This window comes from Lepisma saccharinum, chromosome 9 (assembly GCF_977018435.1).
Source record: "Lepisma saccharinum chromosome 9, izLepSacc3.1, whole genome shotgun sequence".
In the NCBI taxonomy this organism is placed as follows: domain Eukaryota; kingdom Metazoa; phylum Arthropoda; class Insecta; order Zygentoma; family Lepismatidae; genus Lepisma; species Lepisma saccharinum.
The window spans coordinates 6,331,618-6,356,573 of NC_139237.1; the positions used below are offsets into that span (position 1 = coordinate 6,331,618).

Below are 24,956 nucleotides of genomic sequence, written 5' to 3' on the forward strand. Positions count from 1 at the left end.
GACACAATTGGGTTGTTGTGTAAGGTCCTTCAACGGCAGAGTGGGGGGAGGAGTGCTCATTTGCTTCGTCGCTCAATGCCCTTTCAGTTAAGATGGAGCAGTGGACTGGGCAACACCGTGCTTTTGTGCTTCTAAAAATGGTGAGTCTGTTGTCCAAACCCAGGGATGGTTTCGAAGGGAGTTCCATGTCAATCGTCACGGCCGTGTACCCAGTCAGAGTACCATACTGCTTTGGGTCAGAACTTTTCGAGAGACAGGGTCAAGTCTGAAAAAGAATCTCAATGGGCATGGTTCAGGAAATGATTCCTGGATATGTAGTGTCAAGAAATGGTGACGTTCCCTGGCTTCCTCGCTCCCCGGATCTGACAATGTGGCTACCTCTGGGGCTACCTCAAATCAAAAGTGTATGTTGAAAGAACTCCCACAATTGGTGATCTCAAGTTAGCTATTCGCAACGAAATAGCAGCAATTCCAGATGAAATGCTCATGAGGGGAACTTCCAACTTAAAGGCAAGGCTATATGAATGTGTAAGGAATGGAGGTTTATCACTTATCACACACAATTTTCAAAACAAAGAAAAACTAATGTAAGTACTGTAAATGGCAATTATTTTTGTAGCAATTTTGATTTATAAACCTTGCATTACATTGGTTGTTTTATTTATATACACATTTCAAAACCGTTAGCTTTTTCTGTCTGTCCCTGTATATTTGTAATTTTGCATTTTCTGGCAGTTGTGCATAATTGCAACAATAAGAATGAATGATGATTAAATAAAATAGAAGAGGGGGCATTCACAAATAGCCATTCCTTGGCTGGTATTCGAACCTAGAAACTTGTGGGAATAGGCATAGATACACGGGGATATTTTACTGTAGATACAATAATCATTGCTGTACCAACAGAAATTAAAATATTTAGATGAATTGCCACATTACATGGAACGCAAATTAATTATTCACCATCTATAATATGAACGGGTCACTTAACATGCTTGGGGTGATGTAACCTTTAAAGGATGGAACCTGGCATACTTGTAAAAGTCTTTCCAGATGAGACTTTTGAAGCACGTGCTTTTTCAACTTGCCATGATGTACAGCCATGGAAAGAAATACTTCTCCCATATGACTACTGGTATTAAGACTATATAGGGGAAGTTTTTTCCTATGACTGTACATGAGAATTAATTGTCATGAAGAGATTATTATTATTATTATTATTATTATTCAGAATGTCATGGCTTTTAGTGCAGGTGAAATTTATACATTGTACCTTCCACTAATGAAAGCTAAAGGAAGAAGAAGAAAATCAAAATATTTCAAAAATGAAATTCACACCCCTGTGGGCACCACAGTAGACCAAAGTAAATGAAAAATGCAGTACGTAGCAGTGGTACATTCCTACAATCATGCAAAGTTGCGTTGAGAATAGGCTGATACTTCTTGGAAGGAAAAAATAAAAACAAAATCGCTTCTAGCATCGGCCCTTTGGACAGTAGATGGACCAAATTTGGAGGGAAGCACAAAAAATTACCACTCTTTGAGGATATATAATGCCCATATCCCAAATTTGAAAAAACAAAAAGGAAATTATACATTTTAGACAGTTGTAATTTTCTGGAAATTTTAAAAATTGGGCATTTCACCCTGGACACCTAATTATATTGTGTTAAAGTGTTCTTTTGTTCTCATTATTGACGAGAGAAATCTACGGTGGTGTCGCCAAGTGGTAGAAATGACACACTTCCAAACAGTGAAACAGTTCGTAAACAAGCATGGACATTTATGGTAAAGAAAACCCGCTTCAAGAGACGGTGCTCTATTTTATAGTCTGTGAATTAATTAGATCTCAAGATTGATATCTATACAAATGTTAAAGAATGGAAATTATCACGAAGTGGATGGGCTTCTGCGTTGTCATCTTCATAGAATATGCCAATCTGTCTGCCTGCCAATTTTGATGTAAACAAACATAAGATAACTCAAGGACTTCCCTTAGAATAAAACCAAATTCAATGAAGTACTGTTTGGTTATGGGTGCAATTCATATAAACTGCACACATATGATTGCAAAATTTCCCAGCAGACAAGAAGTGAATAGATAGGCAGCAGAATTGTCAATTGGCAAGGACGTAACAAAGCATATTCTGGTGTGCTTTACACTTTCATTTTCTTTCTACGATGTTAAGTACTTTATTTGTATGTCGTTACGTAAAATGTAATTAGATATAATATTTAGAAAAAATAGTATTTTTCTATGTTTCTGTATTATTCATTACTTTTGTTAGCTGGTTGTTTGTGAATGTCCATTCATCAATTTCATCATTTCATCACTCATCCCCACATTCGCAAATTAGCCAAGAGGCACAAAACACGAAGTAAAATAAACTAAATCAATCAATCATTAGGCAACCCCGTTGGAATGCAGATGCGTATGCACAGAAATTTTCCATTTTTAGGCAGCTGCAAGTCTCTCAATTAGTCTGCCATGGAACGTTGACCAGTTCACACATGAATCAGTGGCAGTGGAGGCATTCATCCGAATGGGTAACATTCAGGAGACGCAGCAGGCACTGTGACGACGGGCCAATGACGGTTGCAGTCAACCCATGCCAGAGCATCACAACATGATACGATGAGTCAGACAATAGAGTACAGAAACAGAAGTCTCCAGGTCGAAGGAGCCGTATTCTCTGGTGTCCTGATGCTTCTCAGTGCAGTGTCTCCTGAATGGAACCTGCCACGATTCGTGTCTGAACCGGTCAACGTTCATTGGCAGACTAATTGCACGACTTGCAGCTGCCTAAAAATGGAAAATTTATACGCATGCGCACCTGCATTCCAACAGGGTTGCCAAATGAAATTGGTAGATACAATATGCACCACCCTGTATAACCTGGGACCCATTAATTACAAGGCAATGATGCTATGCACTATGCCATCGGGGAGGCAAAGAGAGTGGGTTGAAATTCACTGGAATTTAATCAAGGTGGTATGATATAATAAGTCACATAAGTGCATATATTACTGTGGAAGGAAGAAAGTTAGATCCGCTATCAAGGAAAAAATACCAGTAAGTTCAATCTTCAATGTGTACTATTTCTTTCTGGTTCGTTGTCAATTTGTGTGTGGTTCAACTTACAAGCATAAAGTAAATGGTAGCATTTAAAAAGTATGTTCTGACTTCCGCATAAAAGATATTGTACCAGTGAATGGATTAATATTGTAATAACTTTGACGGTTTTCATCAATTCCTCGCTCCTATCTCATTTCTTCATGCCATTCTTCACCAAAACAAGACATCAGCTAGATTACAAAAGAAGTGGCAGCGATACTTTGATATGATCCACATTTTTATGTGACGTCACCAGAAGAAAATGTCACTAATGTATTTATTTTTGTGAAGGAAAGCGTAATTTCTTTGTTATTATATGTAATAATGTGCCTTGTTTGTAAGGTATATCTTTTGTTTATTGTTTATTGTATTTTATGCTACATTATGGGTAATTAAATGTATCTTGGTTTGAGAGTGTGCACTATACGAATTTGTATTTCTAAACATGCATAGATGTCAGTTTTGTTGGTAGAATCGTTTTGTAAATAGTGAGTGATTCATCTGTACTTGAATCTGTGTTCCCGGAATAGTATAAAAGCGAGGATATCATGTAAGAAATATCACACTTTTTCGCCACGGATAGACGAAGCTTTAAAAATTAAAAAGAACTCCTCGGTGTTGTTCATATTCCTGGTCTGGTAGTTCGGGGCGCAAGCTAGGCCTATGTGATCATAGGTACGCCGATAGCCATGCATTGATGATATGCACAATACTGCAACCATTCTACATTAAATAATAAAGCTAGCCTAAGGATTAATTTGGAAATAAAAGGCTAAAGAGTAAATATTGGCTCAGTTATCATTGCATATCTCTTGGTGTGGTAGTTTGGGGCGCAAGCTAGGTCTCTGTGATCATAGGCTTGCTGATAGCCACACATTGAGTTTATGCGTTTTAGTTGAGTCAATTCATCGACAAAGCGAAATCCTCACCTTCGTCTCAAGTATATTTGCATTATAATTGCAATAAATAAAGAACAAAACCTTTCACTTTATACATACTGCAGTAATGTGGTTTTATTTCTCTGTGCTGTGAATATTGTATTTGCCTAACACTATCCCTGTACCTGAGAGGAGTCTGTGTACTTCACCGAGTCTCATCGTTCACCGCTGAGTATTATTAAGTTAAATATTAATAGTATAATAATACAACGCGTCTAATTACAAGAACGTATCAACTTGAACTGATAACAGAAACAAATTCATCATTGTGAGGAGGTCGTTTCCTGTACATGACAAAACCTTTCCATTGCCTGTGGCTTATATTCAGGTTATGCTTCTTGTGCTTTGCACAAACCCTTCCTCGTCAACCCTCACTTTTTGAATAGGCCACTGGTTGTCAGGAAACGCAAGCACTAGCGGACAACACACCACCAACTTATCACAGTTTGGATGCCATACTGGAAACAAATTAACAAAGGCCACACCTCCATTTCCCCCGTCAATTACAAGTAAAAGTGAAATATAGCAGAAAAAATTGGTAGTAAAGGAGATACAGCCCATTTTATAAATCTATCACATCATACTCAAGAGGGAAACAAAGGACTTTTTCAAACTCTGATTGTTAATAATAGTAATAATAATAATTGTATTCAAGCAATATGTATACAAATGAACAAAAATAAAGAACTGAAATATTATGTGTAGTTATCAGGAAATTGTGTGTTAAACACAACAACAAGGTGCTGGGAAGCTGGTTTCCCAGTCGTCTGGAAAGGTGGGGGGGGGGGGGGAGAGGGCTACACACCGGCTTCACTATGCTGGACACTGACAAAATTCCGAAAACAAAAATTATCTTAATCATTCTTAAAGCAGAAATTAATTCAAAGAAGAAATTGTAGATGCATGCAACAACATGTATGTTTATACAGCAGCAAAATACAAGTAGTAATTTACATAAACAAATAAATTACCTGTCCAATGTACAGACACTGTAAGTGCCTGAAATGTTTTCAAAAGCATGTTAAGCTGAAAGCAGTTACAAACCGTGCTCAATGCTTTGAACAGAAAATAGCAACTGTGAGAAATGTAAGGAGAATGTACTGGAACCGTGTTACAGAGGAAGAATTTAGAAGGAAATTAGAACCAATTTTATATAAATTTTTATTCAGTGGAGTAAAGATGTTTGCGGAACGTGGCAATATGGCACACAGAGATGTCCGTTGAATAGTGGAAACTGCCAGCAGGCACTGTGATTCAATGCTTGCGGTGTTGCCATGTTCCACATACAGCTTTACTCTGTTGAATAAAAGGCTGTATAAAATCGGTTTCACAATGTGAATTGACAATGATAATGCATTTTAAAAACAGATGCCAAGAGCTTCAAAACAACACTAATACTGTATTTGTAGGACTACCTAATACCAAGAAAATGATGTTTGGCAAAATTGAAAATAATGGATTTTTGAGAAATTTTGAAAATCTGAAAATTAATAATTGTGTTTAAAATATTTCTGCCTGCACCCTACAAAAAATTCATAACCATCGCAAAACCCATTTTTGATTTACAGAATTTCAAAGATAGCAAAACTAAAAGAAAACAAACTGCCCTTTTTTGTTCTCATGACGATAAAAAATAAAAGGCATACTCGAAAAAAGCTAAATTTCGATGTAACTCGTTTTTATGTAGGTCTACTGGTTAATTTTTAATTGGAGTCCAAACTCGAGTATCTATAATTTTAAATCCAATAGTATATGACAACATGTAAACTGTGACAATTGGGAACATGCTAAAGACAGTATGACACAGGAACCGCAACCTATTGCAGCACACATAAATGAAACTTTACAGGGATCAAATTGACCCCCTCCCGCTGTGTTAATTAGTACACTCAAAGGGTGATATGTACTACTAATAACAATTACAATAATAAGTATCTATATAATAAGGAAAATTTGCAAAAATTGAGATTTCATAACATCAAATATTTGGTCTAGGAATTAATTCGTGCGGTTGTTACGCACACATTGAAGCTGTAGTTCAAACACAAAATACATAAATACCTTAAGAAAAATATTGTCCATCGCGAGCCACCACTTTCGCCCATCTGTCAGGCAAGTTACGGATTCCGTGGCGAAAGAAGTCCTTATCCTTTGAAGCGATCCAGTCAGAGACCCATTTTTCGATATCTTCTGAAGAAGTGAACCGCTGTCCAATCAAATCGTTATTCATGCAATCGAACCAGTAGTAGTCCGAAGGAGCAACGTCTGGTGAATACGGCGGGTGGGGTAAAACTTCCCATCCGAAATTTTCCAAATAGGTTTTGACCGGTTTTGCGACATGTGGGCGAGCGTTATCATGTTGAAAAATAAGTTTATCATGTCTGTTCTCCCATTCTGGTCGTTTCCTGGCCAGAGCTTGCTTCAAACGCATTAATTGTCGTCGATAACGTTCTCCATTAATAGTTTCATCCGGTTGCAGCAGCTCATAGTACACCACACCTTTCATATCCCAACATATGCACAGCATAACCTTTGCACAGTGAATATCTCGTTTCGGTTGTGATGGACCTGGTTCACCTGGCTTCACCAAGGCCTTTTTTCGTTTCGGGTTCTCATAATGGATCCACTGTAACAATGCGATGCAAAAACCCCTTTCTTTTCTGTCTTTCAAGCAGCAATTCGCAAATGGTTTTTCGTCTTTCAACGTCTCTGTCTTTTCATTTATGTGGAACCCAATGTGACATCTTTTGAATCATTCCCATGGCTTTGAGGCGTTTGGAAACTGTTGTTTGATCAACGCCTAATGCTTCTGAAAGTTCTTCCTGCGTTTGACACGAATCCTGATCGAGCAATGCTCTCAATTCTTCGTCTTCAAATTTTTTTGGCTGTCCAGGTCGCTCTTGGTCTTCCAGGCTGAAATGACCAATTCTAAACCGTGTAAACCACTTCTGACAAGTTCGCTCAGCTAGCGCATGGTCACCATACACTTCCACCAAAATACGATTACTTTCGGTAGCACTTTACTGCATGTTAAAGTAATGAAGCAGAACACCCCGCAAAAACACTTTATCTGGCACGAACTGCGCCATGTTCAGTTGACTACAAAATGCTGTTGTTTACGCGTCAATCAACTGCCCTATACTACGAACGATGCGCGCTGACAGGAGTTTTCAACGCATGTGTGGATACATGGAACTGTGGGACGATACGCTCGTTACGCCATCTCTTGTCCAGGCGCACGAATTAATTCCTAGACCAAATATAACAACATGGTTCAAAATGCATGGTTTTCCACCTTAAATGAGATTTCTCAAGGTAATTCTGCAATGACACTTTTCATTAAAGGTCATGGACATTTCCTTCCAAGCTATGTTATTTCACCTCCTTCCTTTACCATAATGGAATAAATAAGTAAGGTAAAGGTGGAGTTCCCCGTGCACTTTGCACCATGCCATTCTTCGTTCTCGGCCATTTCGTTTTCAAGCCAGAAAACAAGGAAAAGTAGATAAATAAAATATATTATACTCCAAATATGGAGTTTTTTAATGGTATTTAGGGACATATTAAAAGTAAGTGTCCCCCTCTGTCTCCCTTATAATTCTTTCTCAAACTATCAGTGACTCAGCTCATTACATGTTCTCCTTATTCACAAAATATTAACATCACAATACAACCAGGAACCTAAATTGATATGGGAAAAAAATGTGTGCCATTAAATGAACTGTGATAAAGAACTGAAAAAACGGGACAAGAAAATGGAACATGTGACATCTGTTAATATCATTTTGGATAAAACTGATGTGCATAACCCACTTACATGAGGATATAGGAGTGGGATTACAACTAACTAACTAACTAATTCTCTAGCTTTCTTAAACCCGAAGGTTCATGGCTGCAGCAACACAGGCCTTCCATCTGTCCCTATCCTGAGCAAGATCTACAAACTCTTTTCCATCCCTACCAACTTCCTTTCGGTCCATCTCAACATTATCTCTCCATCCTCGTCTTGGTCTTCCTACTGGTCTCTTACCATCAGGTTTCCCAACAAGAACCCTGTAAACTCTTCTTTCCTCTCCTATTCGTGTCATATGACCTGCCCACCTAAGTCTTCTTCATTTAATCATTCTAATAATATCTGGACATGAATAAAAATTATGTACTTTTAAATTATGTAACCTTCTCCACTCACCTGTCTCCTCATCCCTTTTAGACACAAATATTTTCTAAAGGATGTTATTTTCAAATACTCTCAATTGATGTTCCTCTTTTAATGTGGGATTACAACTGTAACTCATTATACACACGGTAATTGTGTAGATCTGCCATTTTTTCTTGCATGCTGTAATGCAAAAGGGCAGTGCAGAGATTAACCTATTGCATGGGAAGCAGCTTGCTTCTTTCATGTGATGTTCATTGTTGATAACTTGATTTTGTAAAGGCATCTTGTTCTTTTGCTGATTTTTATGCAAATGTCACATGTTGCAATTCAACCTCATGTGTTTATAACATCCAGAATAGAATAATCTATGTATGACAAGTGTCTGTAAAACACATTAGGTCCTCCCCAATGGTGCAGCGGTAGCATCTTCGCATTGTAATCAAGGGATCCCAGGTTTGATACCCGGTGGAGGCCCCCAAAATTTCGGCGCTGGCCCAGCATCGTGAGGACAATTAGGAAGCTACTTGAAAAGAAGTAGTAGTGGGCTCTGGTCACGGAAGATCAGAAAACAGTGGCGATGGGATCCGATGTGCTGACCACACGTCACACAATGAAAAGCTGTTTTGGCAGGTTCGAGCGCTTTTGCACCATAGAGTTTAGTTTACAGTGCTTGTACTGTACAGCACCAGCAGCACGTTTCTGCAATATGTTCTTTCACTTGTGAAAATAGTTTTTAAGCATGTTTTACATATTCAGAATTCATCCAAATGTACATGCACTGTACATTTTTCTTTGCAGATCATGGACAGACACTGCTCATACTTTCTAACATTGTATTTTACAGTTTAAAACAGAATGCCAATTTACAGTGCCTGTCTGACATTTCACTGTAAGCCTAATTTTTATAACAGGGTAACTAATATTGTGAACTCCCACACCTGAACCAAGAACATTCTTTTGTATCAGCGTGGAGTACCTTTATTTGTGTACAATATTTTGGATTATAATAAAGATAAGCGTGAATGTTTCCCGCTTTATTTGTTCATTAGATTCCACATTTCCATCTTCATGACGTCATGTAGACTAGAAACATACACGTGACGAATGCAAGGTCTGCCATCGGCTAGACTTCTGAGCTGGATGAGCAGAGTTTGGCATGGCAGAACCTTGCCGACTGGGAGACACGAAGGACACGCTTGACTAAGGCTGAGTATACTGTAGCTCTGTATACTTCCTTTTTGGTCTGCTTGGCCTGGTTGTGATTTGCCTAGTATTTGTATATGGGTCATTCCATACCAAACCATCCAATGGTGGTTGCATGACCATTTTAAAAAAAAAATCATATTTAGTACATACATTTGTACATGTTTCTACATATCAAAACCAATGTTGAAAAAAAATTATTGTCTTTAGTTCTCCTGAGGCAGGCATTTTTCCAACATGTTGCATGGCTTTTTTTGCTCATGTAGCAGTTTATGGAAACTTTAATATCTCAAAAACCAATAGAGCTGGAGACCTGAAACAAATTTCATTTTGTAGCTAATAAAGCATTCTTTCTGTGATATTCGAGTACGTTTTGCTTAAAATTGCATCATAAGTACCAAAATTATTGAGGAGACTTGGGTAAAAATAGTTAAAAATTTGAATTTTGAAGCCCGATTTCTTTAATGAAGGGGTTTATTTTAAGGCTACCTGCAGAGTGTCTGTAAATAAAATATCAGTTCTTAGAAATGCACTCCTTTTTTACAGCATGGGCTCAAACATGGGTGTTCATGCAATTTTGACAGTTTTCAGGCTTAAATATCTTGAAAAATTCTGAAATTTGGCACATGAAATTTACATGAACATAACTCACAGTAAAAATCTTAACTAGATTCAACTCGTTTTGGTCAATATGAGGTAATGTATGTGACCTAATTTGTGATGTTGCAAAGTAAGGTTAAGCTACATGTATACCTAGAAAAATGGAGTCTTTACTTTTTTTTATAGTTGGGTTAAAAGCCTCTGAAAATATAGTAACATAAGATTTTAATACTTGACTTACCAGAAATTAAAATTACAAGGTATGACAATTGAAGATCTGCAAAATCTCATTGCAAATGGTTGATTTATTTGGTACCCATGCCCAGTTGGTTGTCAGTTCCAGTTTCCTACTGATTCCCTTTGTCAAATCATGCAGAAATCCTTGTTCTTTCACTAAGTTCCTACTATCACTAAATGATCAAAAACCTCCAGATCATGACATATATTTTTTCTTGACCTGATGATTCTGACCATTTCACCATTAGTTTTCGCTAATTTACATTTTTCTTTTTAACATTTCAATTAAATGATTGTACTGTCCACACAAAGGATTGTCACACTTGCCTTCTTGTTCTTCATTTCTAATAATTGCTGGAACACAACTTACCAGTTTCCTTTGCACTACTTGAATGATGCGAATAGTTTTGTGAGCAAGAGCACTTTAGAATCTTTCTGCAGCCTCCTCTGTTTTGAAACAGGAGATACTTCGAAAAAACAAAACAGATTTCATCCATTTCCTTCTTGGGGTGGCACAAATACATAATTTCCATTCTGGCTTTTATGTGAGCCACTTTCTCCAGAGATGAAAATTTTACTGTAACATGGGCATATTGATTTACCTGGTATAACACTTACTTGACACTTTTTTTGGTTTTGCCATGTGATGCAATTTGTTTGATTGATTTAAAATTTTTGGCATTTTGCACCCTTCATTTTATATGGGGAAATATCCTTTGATCTAATTTCAACAATTCACTTACTCAATTTTCTGTGAATGGTATTTCAGAAGATCACAGTGTACTTAACCAAATAAAAAAGATATATTTAAGAAGAACTTTTTTGATTGGCATTTGCATATTATCTCTAAGTCATCCATCTGTAACCTAGACCTAAGAAGTGTTTTATCATTTTCAGTTGTTTTAAGATTAATTGAATCTTTGGCTACTTTACCAAAAGTGTCTTGCTGACAGTTCTCTCTAGTTAAAAATCCTGCACATTCCATTTTCTGTCACAAATAGCAAACATTCACAATTCACCTCCTCTCAGCACATTAGGTAAAGGAGGAATGACAGCACAGATTATTTATGCACATATCAACTCCAGACTTGCCTCAAATCCTATCAAATCATGTATTTGAATCTTCTGCTGTGCATGACTCACATCTACTTCCACAAATGACTTTCCTTGCAAAAAAAATTGTGGAAAGTACAGGCAACATGAAATCACATCTTCTACCAGCTTTGACACTTCAAAATAAATAGCCTACTTTTAAGCTACATTCACTACTGCTATACTTTAAAAAAAAAAAAAATACCTGCTGACACTTGGATTCCAGTAAATCAAATCACATCTTCTACCAGCTTTGACACTTCAAAATAAATAGCCTACTTTTAAGCTACATGCACTACTGCTATACTTTGAAAAAAAAATACCTGCTGACACTTGGATTCCAGTAAATAAAAATTTTGAGGTAACTCTCAGTTTTGGAGCTGACAACCAACTGGGCGTGGGTACCAACTAAATCAACCATTTGCAATGAGATTTTGCAGATCTTCAATTGTCATACATTCTAATTTTAATTTCTGGTAAGTCAAGTATTAACATTTTATGTTACTATATTTTCGGAGACTTTTAACCCAACTATAAAAAAAGTAGGCTTTTAACCCAACTATAAAAAAAGTAAAGACTCCATTTTTCTAGGTACACATGTAGCTTAACCTTACTTTGCAACGTCACAAATTAGGTCACATACGTTACCTCATATTGACCAAAACGAGTTGAATCTACAGGTTAAGATGTTTACTGTGAGTTATGTTCATGCAAATTTCAGAATTTTTCAAGAGGACCCATCTGAGATATTTAAGACCGAAAACTGTCAAAATTATATGAATGGCCATGTTTGAGCCCATGCTGTAAAAAAGGAGTGCATTTCTAAGAACTGATATTTTATTTACAGACATCCTGCAGGTAGATCTACACATAAAAAAAATTCAAGCATTAAACTAAATCCCTTCATTAAAAAAATTGGGCTTCAAAATTTCCACAATAATTTTGGTACTTATGATGAAATTTTAAGCAAAACATACTCGAATATTGCAGAAAGTATGCTTTATTATCTACAAAATGAAATTTGTTTCAGATCTCTAGCTCTACTGGAATTTGAGATTAATTAAGTTCCTCCAGGTACCCACTTTGTACGATGCTGGGTGGGTGCTGGAAAAAATTCCAGTTCTCCCCCAAGCAGGGATCGAACCCAGGTGTCTCGCATGGTAGTCCGACGCCCTAACGACTGAATACTTTCCGACTATGGACTTACTAACTGTTTAATTGAACTGACTTTGTTATGTGTTATCCCTGTTAAACAAATGGATATGGTATGTAATTTCATGAATGAATGGGGAGATTTCTTCTTGCTATTATTTTTGAGTTACTGAAAATTGAGGTTTTCTGTTATTTGAATATTGCAATGGGTCTTGGATGTTCAAGTTTTTGGAAATTATAGTTAAACAAGAATATGTTAATAAAAATTGCAAGTTTATATTATGTTTTAAATTGACCAGCATAACTATCTAACGTATTACAATACCTTCCACTGTGTAGATGAGTTTAATATTTTAAGGGGAAATAAGGGACGTAAAGGAATTACAATCTCCAATGCTGCTGAGGAGACGAAGTACCTTGCCTTGCCTTTGAGGCAAATAACATCCTACTTCCACTGGCTGGATTGTATAAAGCAGTTGATCCTCGATTAGCCTGTAAAATTGATCTGCAGTCACGCTAAACTCTGATTTTTTGTTGTATAAAAGTTGAACTGAGATTAAGTCCCTGCGATCTGCGGTCAAAGTTGACCCGCAATTTTTCTCCGATCAGTAGACATTGACCGTAGTTCAGCAGTTGTAACATGGCTGAACTAACAAATATTTGCTTGTAAAAATCCTGTTTCCATAATAATAAAGAAGAAGCATGCACAAGGAGGTGAGCAATGATAAATAGTTTCTTCCATTTTTCTTACTTTCCATATATCGTGTGTCATTGTTATTTACTGTTTGAAATACCATGTATTTTTTCCTTGAAATTTGCCTTAAATGACTGCAAGAGCATATTGTAACATTGTTTAATTTCACGATTAGTGAACGGTAACTTGAGAACAATCAAGTATTGATTGATACAAACAGAAAATATGGCCCGCTTATGTTTTCTTGTTGATGTCATTGTAAAACTTGCATTGGGATGAAGAGGGGGGCCAGGTTCACGGATGTTAAAAATATTACAATTTCGCTTTACTCCATCCAGCCAAGTGTCATTGCAATTCAATTTTGTCCTCAGAATGGAACAGAGCATGTAACTTTGGCTGTAGTGTATATATCTACTGAACCAAGCTTGTTGCATTTTAGTTGGTAAAGCTTTCTCTCCTCCTGATATATAAAGAACATACATCTTATTTTATTTCGAATATTAATTGTTTTGGGCATAATTTACATCTGAGAGGACAAATGACATTGCTGTATCAATATTTATTTTCATTCGTAAAAATGCAAACACATTTTACATTACACAAGTCACAACGTAGGTTATTCAATTAAGTGCAAGGAAAATTACGTATGCTACTTACAGGAACTAATGGTCCACCTGTAACATGTTATCGTGTAATCACAAAAAAATATAATAAACATCTCCTCACATGAACAATAGCTCCAAATCAGAGTATAAGAAAGTTGTTATATCTCTTTTTAGCATTAAAAAGAAATACAGATTTTTTTTGAAAAATTTTATTTATGCAAGCATATTTTCTCCCATTTGCAACCGAGACGTAATAGTTGCTTTTGTTGTCAATGACAAATCAACCACGTGGAACTCACACAAGCAATAAATGACCGTTTAGTATCTAATTTACGTGATTTTACTAAATTTGCAACATGTTTGAATATTTACTACGTCCAGCACTTCAGATTTATTCTTTATTCAAATATTAAATACATGCATTTTCCGAAACCGACTTTAAAATGTTTGCTGTTCAGTGTTGGGACAATTGGCAACATCGCAGGCACACAAGGAACATGTAAGGATTTGGCACGTTACCAAACGTATTTCTTTGACCCAAGATCAGAAGTTGATCTAAGATCGACAAATCGACAGTTAGCTTTATACAACATGATAGAAGCTTGAACTTAGTTCATTCCCGGATTGCAGGTCAAATCTGATCTCCAGTTGGTGATGTTTATACAACCGGCCCTGAGTATCTGAGGTGAAACAACAGTGCTGTGTGTCATAAACTATTGAACTTTGAAGTGTGCAGTGTGACTGGAGCAATGTCACATGTACAGTGTTGTGTTCAGTGTCTCTTCTTGATGTACCTATGCTTCATGTCTATCTGTGGATTTCATGTTGTAAATTGTTTTCAAAATTCAATTTTAAAAGTGTAAGAGAGAGAAAAATGTTACAGACCAAGAAAACTGCTGACGAACAATGTGTACTAATGTGAGTTCATTGATTTGAGAAAAATGGGGGGTAAAAAGTAGACAACAGAAGTTATGGATTATTTTCTCCCCCAGAAAGTTTTTCCTACAACTTCTAACTCTAGTTTTTGCATTAGAATATTCATTCATCCCTAGCTTTCAAAGTGAAATCATATGATTTGGTTCATTCTTTGCTTATTCATTTGAGATGATAATTATTTCAGAAACAAAAATTTAACCAAGAATCTTTCATTTTACATGGCAGAGATCAGCATCAATTATGAACCAGTGAAATGAATGATGAGAAAGTCACAATGAAAATGTCAATGTTTGACCATGATTGAAACATAGAACCTGTGATGACTTAAATTATCAGTACAATATAAAAAGAAAAAATCTTTTATAAAATACCTAAAAGTACTTACGTTGGTGAGAATGTGATTTCCGTGAAACTACGTTTTGGGATGTAACTACTCCCTTCATCAGGTAGATAGGCTATGCCAATTTAATTATACCATTGGCTGCATCAAGAAAGACATGGATCAAGAGGTATGGTAAAAAAGGATAAAAAGGTTAAAATGTGACTTAAGGCAGCTGAACATGTGTAGGTCCCTTATTCCTACCATTAAGTTAGAATCCTGATGTAAAAATCCATAACAACAGTCTAAAACAAATTTTCTAAAACATGTTAAAAACACTTTTCCAGAAGTGACTCTGTGAACGCAGTACAGCTGTCTAAGGAGGCCTCTTATGGAATGCCGGAAGTTGTGCGGTGTATTTCCCTCTTACTCCCTTATCCATCCTACTTCCATTGAGTTACGTCATATCTAGCTCGAAAACTATTATTTCGCGAGGCACGTTGATCACAGCCAGGGTGACCTGGAAGCCGAATTTTTCTCTTGTTGTATCCCACCTTTTGAACATTTTAATCCATTTTTCATCAATGTTCCCGTCTCCTCTGTTTAGTTTATTATCTCTCCCTTTACAGATATACGCTGCTTCGTATACATTCCTACTTATTATTATTATTTCTCATTATTTCTCGCTTACGAATTTAATGTTCTTCCTCTATCACATGTTATGATAGTCCAGTTCTTGGGGTTCCTTCTTTTATGTCTTTGTCATGCTCCCCCCACCTAATTTTCATGCTCCGGCCAGTTTGACCTATACAGTGTGTCCGATAAAAAATATACCAATAAAGAATTTAAATAACTCAACAATCGTTAACAACAGAAATGTCAAATAACGTTTATTCGGAAGAGAAAATCATAGAATTTTTTTTAACCAAAGAACAAGAAAAAAATTTCACGTTAGTAGATCTCTATGTGTGCTCCTTTGGTAGCGCGACAAACATCAAGGTGGTACTCAACCTCCATCCAAGTGTATTTCAACATTTGATGAGTGACGGAGCCACATGCATCGATAATTCTTTCACGGAGATCATTGAGGTCTTGCACAGGTGTTTGATAAACCATAGTCTTCACATAACCCCAAAGGAGTCAAGTCTGGTGACCGTGGTGGCCATTTAATGGGTCCACCCCTCCCAATCCAATTACCAGCAAACTTGTTATTAAGGAAGTTAGTAACACAACGGGCATAATGTGGGGGGGGGCATCCTGCTGAAACATGTACCCATGAGGTATACGAGGTACAGCATACTGTTGCAACATTTGCAGGTAAGTTGCACGTGTAACTGTAGCTTCCTCAAAGAAAAAGGGCCCAATTACGGAATCTCGTGTCAAACCACACCACACATTCAACTTGGGGCTGTCGCGTTCATGTTCAACAACTGCATCGGGATTCTGCTCACCCCATATTCTACAGTTATGCCTATGCACTTTTCCGGAAATGTGGAAGGTAGCCTCATCTGAAAATGTTACGCGTGTCAGGAATTCATTGTCATCATCAATGCGTGATAGCACTTCACTAGCATAATCAAACCTAGTGGGTTTATCACTGCACTTTAGTTTGTGAACAAGCTGTAACTTGTAGGCTCTAAGCCTTAACCTTTTATGTACGATATCATGCACAGTAGAACGTGGAATTTGAAGTTGAGAACTAGCACGTCTCATAGATTTACGTGGGCTTCTCTGGAAAGCTTCCTGAACTGCAACCACTTTATCCTCGCTCACACGCTTCCGACCACTACCTTTCTTCCTCAACAAAGACCCTGTTTCCAGCAATTGTTTATGCCATTTAACAATGTAATGACGTTCTGGTGCTTCCTGTCCATATTGTAGCCGGAATCTTCTTTGTACCGTTACAGGAGACTTCAATTCTGCAAACCAAAAGCAGCACTCAACTTTCTGACGAACAGTAAATGGCGCCATTGTACAGACTACTCACGAACAAAGCTGCTCATGCGCTTAATTATGTTACGAATTTTTCCCTTTTGGTGGTAAAAAAAAATTTCTTTCTTCCCTCTTCCAAATAAACGTTATTTGACATTTCTATCGTTAACGATTGTTGAGTTATTTAAATTCTTTATTAGTATATTTTTTCTCGGACACACTGTATATTCTTTATTACACGAAACATGTTATATTATAAACCCCTTTTTCATTTTCGGTTTTATTCTACTTTTCTTTCCCCTCCTTTTTATATTGTGTGAAATGTTGCTTTACCGTTTGTGGTGCAATCATCCCGCATTTAATGCCAAATTATTTAGCCACTCTTTCTATCTTTTCCGAAATTCCTTTGAAATATGGAATGCTGATATATTTGTATTTCTTATTCACCAAGTTGATTTCATTTTCTTGCGTCTTTTTTCCGATATCACTGTTTAATTCTTCCCTATCCTTTTTACATATCTTGTGCACTTTCCTGCGTATCTTTTTCAGATGTTCCTCTGAATCCATTCTTTTTTCCCATCCTATAGATCAATTCTTCTTATTTTCCCTCTCGTTTTCTTGACTGCATAATCGTATTCCCCAGATGAAAAAGTTAAGAAAGACGTTGTGTTTTGTTCTTTTGGCATGTTCTGACTTGCTATGAATGTATAAGTCTCCGGCAAGGGTTTTATGAAAAACCCTGGTTTAATTTTTGTCCCGGTTCTCATGATTTTTAAATCTAAGAAGCCCATTACATCCTTTGCCATCTCTTCTTTTGTGAATTTAATTTGGGGGTCTTGTTCCCCCCCATATGTCAAATAATTTCATATCAGCTTTTCTCCCTATAACCAGAATGTCATCGACGTATCTCCCGAAATATTTAATATTTCCTACCATTTGTTCTAAGGCAGTTTTTCTATAAAATCCATAAAGATCCCCGATGCAATCCCTCTTTCTGTATGTACATTTCTTCTTATAGTTAAAATTAGTACATAGGTCAAACCACCATACATATTCCCAAGCTATATCTACTCCTTTTTCTCAGTCGGCTGCTTTGTCTCTCGGGACGCTAGGGTAGAGGTTTACCACATCAAAGCTTATTATTTGATCATCTTTATCTAACTCTAGATTTTCGATCTTCTCTTTTACTTCCTTAGAATTACTAATACTGAATTCCGTGTTATTTTCCACCTCTTCAATTATAGTTACAAGAGTTTTTGCTAATTTATATCCATAGTGATGATCGGTCTTAGTGTTAACCCCTCGTTGTGGGTTTTGGGAATCCCAAAGGCGACCGGAATTTCTCCCATCTGAAAAAGATACGCAGGAAAGCACACAAGATATGTAAAAAGGATAGGGGAGAGGGGGAAGAAATAAACAGTGATAACGGAAAAAAGATGCAAGAAAATGAAATCAACTTGGTGAATAAGAAATACAAATATATCAGCATTTCGTATTTCAAAGGAATTTCGGAGAAGATAGAAAGAGTGGCTAAATAATTTGGCATTAAATGCGGGATGAGGGCACCACGAACGGTAAAGAAACATTTCACACAATATAAAAAGGAGGGGAAAGAAATGGAGAATAAAACCGAAAATGAAAAAGGGGTTTATAATATAACATGATCGTGTAATAAAGAATATATAGGTCAAACCGGCCGGAGCATGAAAATTAGGTGGGGGGAACATGACAAAGACATAAAAGAAGGAACCCCAAGAACTGGACTATCATAACACGTGATAGAGGAAAAACATTAAATTCGGAAGCGAGAAATAATGAGAAATAATAATAATAAGTAGGAATGTATACGAAGCAGCGTATATCTGTAAAGGGAGAGATAATAAACTAAACAGAGAAGATGGGAACATTGATGAAAAATGGATTAAAATGTTCAAAAGGTGGGATACAACAAGAGAAAAAATCGACTTCCAGGTCACCCTGGCTGTGATCAACGTGCCTTGCAAAATAATAGATTTCGAGCTAGATATGATGTAACTCAATGGAAGTAGGATGGATGAGGGAGTAAGAGGGAAATACACCGCACAACTTCCGGCGTTCCATGAGAGGCCTCCTTAGACAGCTGTACTACGTTCACAGTCACTTCTGGAAAAGTGTTTTTAACGTGTTTTAGAAAAAAAATTCTAGACTGTTGTTATGGATTTTTACATCAGGATTCCAACATCACATTTTAACCTTTTTATCCATTTTTACCATACCTCTTGATCCATGTCTTTTTTGACGCAGCCAATGGTATAATTAAACTGGCATAGCCTATCTACCTGATGAAGGGAGTATTTATTTATTGATTTATTCCTTGTTTTGGATGGCGAAGTTAAGGTACAAGCCTTTTCTTAAACTTAACCAACTCTACATTACATTTTATAAATTGATTTTTATAGCTAACTGTATGTTAAATATATAAAAACTAAAAACATTAAGATACCAAGAAATGAAATCTATAAAAACTAAGAACATTAAGCTACCAAAAAAAGAAAAACACATAAAAAATAAAAGAGAAAGACGCAAACATAAAAAATAAAGATAAAAATACATACACACTAAGTAAAAAAAATACACGTAAAACATAAACACACATGCAACAAACATAGTCAAATTACAGAAAAAGTCGGTGGGTGTTGATCCTACCCGTTTACAAGAAGGTTTAATTTTATTTCCCTGTTTTCAGTTCTGGTAAGTTGACTCCAGAAGATGATTTGTTAATTTTGATTTGAATTGGCCGAGAGAAGAAGAGTTTCTTATGTCATTGGGGAGGTCATTCAATGCTCTGGTAGCAGTGACCGTTAAGGAATTTCCATAAAACGTTGTCTTGTGGGAGGGGATGGCCAGCAGAGAGTTGTCTCTCGAACGGGTGGCAAAGGTGTGTGCTGAACTTAGGGGTTGAAATCGAGAAAGTAGGTAGGACGGTTCTCGTGAGTTTACTATTTTGTAGAGCGCTGTAAGAGCTTGGAAGTGGCGGCGAGTGGAAAGGTCAAATCAGCCTAGGTCCTTGAAAGTCGGGGTCAGGTGGTCAAAATATTTGATATTATAAATGTAACGCACACATGCATTTTGTATTCGCTGTAGACGTCTTGCTAGTTCACCGTTGAGGTCAATATATGTCAAGTCACAGTAGTCTATTTGACACAGAACTAACGACTCCACAAGTGTTTTTTACTTCTTGTGGTAAAATATTTTTAAGGCGGTACAGCGAGTGTAATGCTGTGTAGGATTTTTTGCATATGGCCTTCACATGGTCACTCCAAGTGAGGTTTTCGTCCACAACGACTCGCCTTTGACCGAAAGCGACAACGAAATGGAGTTTCCTTCGACAAGAATGTTAGGGATGGAGGACTTCTCTGTTGTGGAAATGAGCTGACGTGAGCCAATTAAAATACATTTCGTTTTCTCAGCATTTACTAGCAGACCGTTTGCCTGAGACCACTTGCAGACGTTCATAATATCATCGTTTAGGGCTTTGATGGTCATATTGATGCTTGTTTTAGGGAACGACAAATAACATTGGACATCATCAGCGTACAGATGGTAATTTGTCGATTGAAAGTTTCCAGATATATCATTTACGTACATGGAGAACAGCGCAGAGACAGGATGCTACCTTGGGGTACACCGCAATTCGACGGCAGCCACGATGACTTATTGTCAGAAACGAATGAATGTGCATTGCTGTCTGGCTGCTAAATATGAGCGAGCCCAGTCAACAGTGGGTTGGGAAAAGTTGAAATAAGATGACAATTTCGCCAGTAGGATATCGTGGTCTATGGTTTGGAAGGCTTTGCTGTAATCGAGGAGAACTAGCATTGTCAAATATCTCTTATCCATCGCCGACCTTACATCATCCACCACTTTAATGAGCACTGTGCTGGTGCTGTGATGTGGGCGGAAACCGGACTGGAAGGAGTTTAACAATTTTTTCGATTGCACATAGTTAAAAATTTGCTCGTGAACGATGTTTTCAAATACTTTTGACAAAGTTGGGAGAATACTGATTGGTCGAAAATCTTCAGCGCTTACTGGGTGGGTGATTTTAGCCAGGGGGCGTATGTGAGCGAGTTTCGAAATGCTTGGGAATGTGCCAGTGTACAGGGATGTGTTGAAAATATCTGCAATTGCGGGTGAGATGTGGGTAGCGATATACTTTAACACGTTAATAGAAATTTTGTCTGCTCCGGTTGCATTGGATTTGATTTTATTAATTGTAGTTTGGACTAGGGATGGCCAGATCCGGATCCGGTTGGTTCCAGATCCTAAGGATCCGGATCCAAAAATTTTTCGGATCTGGATCCGCAGGTCTGGAATTTTCAGATCCAGATCCGGTACTTTTGGATCCGGATCCGGATCCGTTTTGCCATCCCACATGCGCTTCTTTGGAAAGTAAGAATGTGCTTATACCATATTGTTACCTGCTAAAACACATATATATATAATATACATACACACACACACCCCGAAACCACGTAAATATGGCATAGGAAGAAACAGAGGGCATAGGGCCTCTCTATACACCTGCCAAGTTTCATGGAAATCGGAGGGAAACACATAGGTCAAATGCCCACTTAGATTTGTCCTCATATTGACATTTGAGGGGGGGGGGGGTTGCCCCCTAAAACAGTTTTTTAGCCAAAACAAAAAAAAACACGTATTTCTTCATTTGGGCCCGTTTATACACACACCTGCCAAGTATCATGAAAATCGGAGGGGGACACAGGGGTCAGATCCTCCCTTCAATTTGTCCTCATCTTGACATTTGAGGGGGTTTTGCCCCCTAAAACCGGATTTTTAGCCGAAACAAAAAAACACGTATTTCTTCCTTTGGGCCCGTTTATACACACACCTGCCAAGTTTCATGGAAATCGGAGGGGGACACAGGGGTCAGATCCTCACTTCAATTTGTCCTCATCTTGACATTTGAGGGGGTTTTGCCCCCTAAAACCGTTTTTTAGCTGAAACAAAAAAACACGTATTTCTTCCTTTGGGCCCGACTATACGCCTGCCAAGTTTCGTGGAAATCGGAGGGGGACACTTAGATAACCTCCCTTCTTAGTCTTACACTTTGTAATTATATAACACTGCATATATTATAATGTTTTATTTTAATTTGTAAAACTGTAACTGTAGAACAATTGTATAATTTTTGTATAACATTGCTATCTTCTAATGTGTGTTAAAGGTTTCATCCTGGAATGGAATGTCTCACATTTATGTGTGTTTTCATTTCCAATACATTCGAATGAATACATATTTGTTTCAATGGCATTTACAAAATCACCTCTGACATTTTATGTTAAACAAGTAAGATTATTTTTGTGCACGAGTGTGTTAGCCGATGCGTAGCAAAGTATTTTAGGAACAACACTTGAAAAAAATTCTTGTAGGACTAACTAATGAAAAATTTCTTTGTAATCGAAGATCATAATACCTTTTAAGGTGTTGTAATATTATAATGGGATTGAGATAGTTCAGGATCCGATTCGGATCCGGCCGGATCTGAAATTTTCGGATCTGGATCCAGATCCGTAACTTTCGGATCCGGATCCAGATCTGAAACTTTCAGACCCGGATCCGGAATTTTTGGATCTGGATCCAGATCCATAACTTTTGGATCCGTATCAGTTTGGCCATCCCTAGTTTGCGTTATAAAAGAGAAATCGAAACTATTGTTGTTGTTGCTTTTATGAACACTTATGGAGTCGACTGTACGTTTCTTAATTTCAGGATTTATACCTGATACGTTTTGGAAGTGGCCATTTAGTTCTTCTGTGGAGATGCCAACAATTTCATTACTATCATATTTTTTCCCAACGCAGAACATTTTAAGTTTATTCCACAGCGATTTCGGCTGCGATCTGTAGTTTAATAGCTGTCCCGCAAAGCAAAACTTTCTCTTTCGTACTTTCTGCGTGCACCAATTCCGAAGAATGCGTTATTCTTCTAAATAATCGTGTACTGATTGCAGGTTTGCTTTGAGTGTGGATTTATACCGCCTGAAAAAACGGCATCCCTACGGGACATCAGCTGCAGAATCTCAGGGGTGATCCAATGGCTGGGAGGTCTCGAAACCCTCTTTCTTTTCACGGGCGCGTGCTTGTTGTAAATATGAAGGATGAGGGACTTTAAGAGATTCACTTTCTCGTCAACTGTTTGAAAAGAGGACACGAGGTGCCATGGAATGTTTCCTGCTTCAATATTCAGGGCTTGAATATCAAGACGTTTAAAATCTCTGAAGGAGATTACTTTTGGTTTATATTTATGTTTTCAGAGAATAGGACAGAAAAATAAGATCGTGCTTCGATATGCCTGGGACTGGAAATTGTCCGAAATTTAGAATTTTTTGTGGGTTGGTTGTTAATATATGGTCAATAAGCGTTTCGCTTTGATGAGAACGATGTGTGGCTTTTAACGAACAGGCTGATAGGTTGAGAGACGATATGCTGTCTTTGTAATTTCGTACTTCCGGTTTGGAGGTCAAGAGGTCGCAATTTACGTCACCAAGGATAATACAATGTTCGTATATCGGTAAAAAATTAGATATTTATTTTTCGAAATTTTCAAAATCAGTTTTCAGGGGTCGATACACTCCGCTGAGCACGATTTTTTGGTTGTTTACATTTAGCTCAAGGATCAACTATTCCGAAGTACTCGAGTATTCTCCTTGCGAACGAGAGAGGATTTTAACGGGAATGTTTTCTTTTACATATATTGCACAGCCTCTGCCTCTTTTGTTTATCCTGTCGCAACGATAAAGCCTGTATCCCTTACATCCCGAAACATAGTTTCACGGAAATCACATACTCACCAACATAAGTTTTTTTAGGTATTTTATAATTTTTTTCTTTTTATATTGTACTGATAAATTATACTAAGTGAGTAAGTTGCACCTGCATCAATATGAAGAATCTATGATGATACAGTACATTATGATGGCCTTCTGCCATCCTTAGACAGAAACTGAATCAGCTGCTGCACTATGAAGAAAGTCCCTTTTATTGCATGCTGCTATATAGAAAGTAAATACAGATTGTTCAGTTGTGAACTATGCATTTGGCACTTTCCGTTGATAACCCCAGCCTGCATGGGTTTGGATGACTAGCAGATGACTGTTGTCCCTGAATAATTTCAGCGCTGATTCCAAAAATGAAATCCATTTTTACCCATCATGTCTAGTTTTTCAAGTAAATGGCAACATATTAACTGCCCTAATTTCACAATAACATGTGTAGTTTCATAATTTTCTCAATAGATGGTGGCAAAATATTGGTTTTCTACAATACAATTGCTCCAATACATAATGGACATAGAATACTAAGTATTTAATCCACATTCAATCTTCACAAAACACATTGACATGAAAATTGTAAATTTTGATTACATAAGTTCCATATTCCAAATCCCTCATAAAAATTTCCTTCACAAAATGTCCAAAACTCAATGTTATTATGTAGCGGGTTGATTGAACTTAATGAATTGGAGAAAAATCCTAATCTAGGAGAAAATCCTGACATGATGGGAAGATATTTATGTCATATCTGTCATCAGCATTCAAAATACTTCCAGAATAACCTATTGGTTTTTAAACCACTGAAATTTCTCTTGCTTAAATTTATTCTGTTGCATTGTGTAATAGGTGTAATGGAATGGTGAGTATGAGAATTTTGATTGTGAAATTGTGAAAAATCCTGACGTGATGGGCAAAAATGGATGTCATGTGCATGATCAACATTCAAAATACTTCCAGAATCAACTATTGGTTTCTAAACACCCAAAATTTTCATTGCTTAGATTTATTTTGTTGCATTCTGTAATAAGAGTAATGCAATGGCGAATATGAGAATTTTCATTGTGAAATTGTGAAAAATCCTGACGTGATGGTGAAAAATGGATGCTATTTCTGTGATCTGCATTCAAAATACTTCCAGA

At 37.1% G+C, this 24,956-nt stretch overlaps 1 protein-coding gene across 2 annotated transcripts in view; it reads right to left on the reverse strand.

The window, feature by feature from the left end:
• LOC145992591 (uncharacterized) overlaps positions 1-24,956 on the reverse strand; it is a 63,768-nt gene that overhangs the window by 27,522 nt on the left and 11,290 nt on the right. The window lies entirely within an intron of this gene.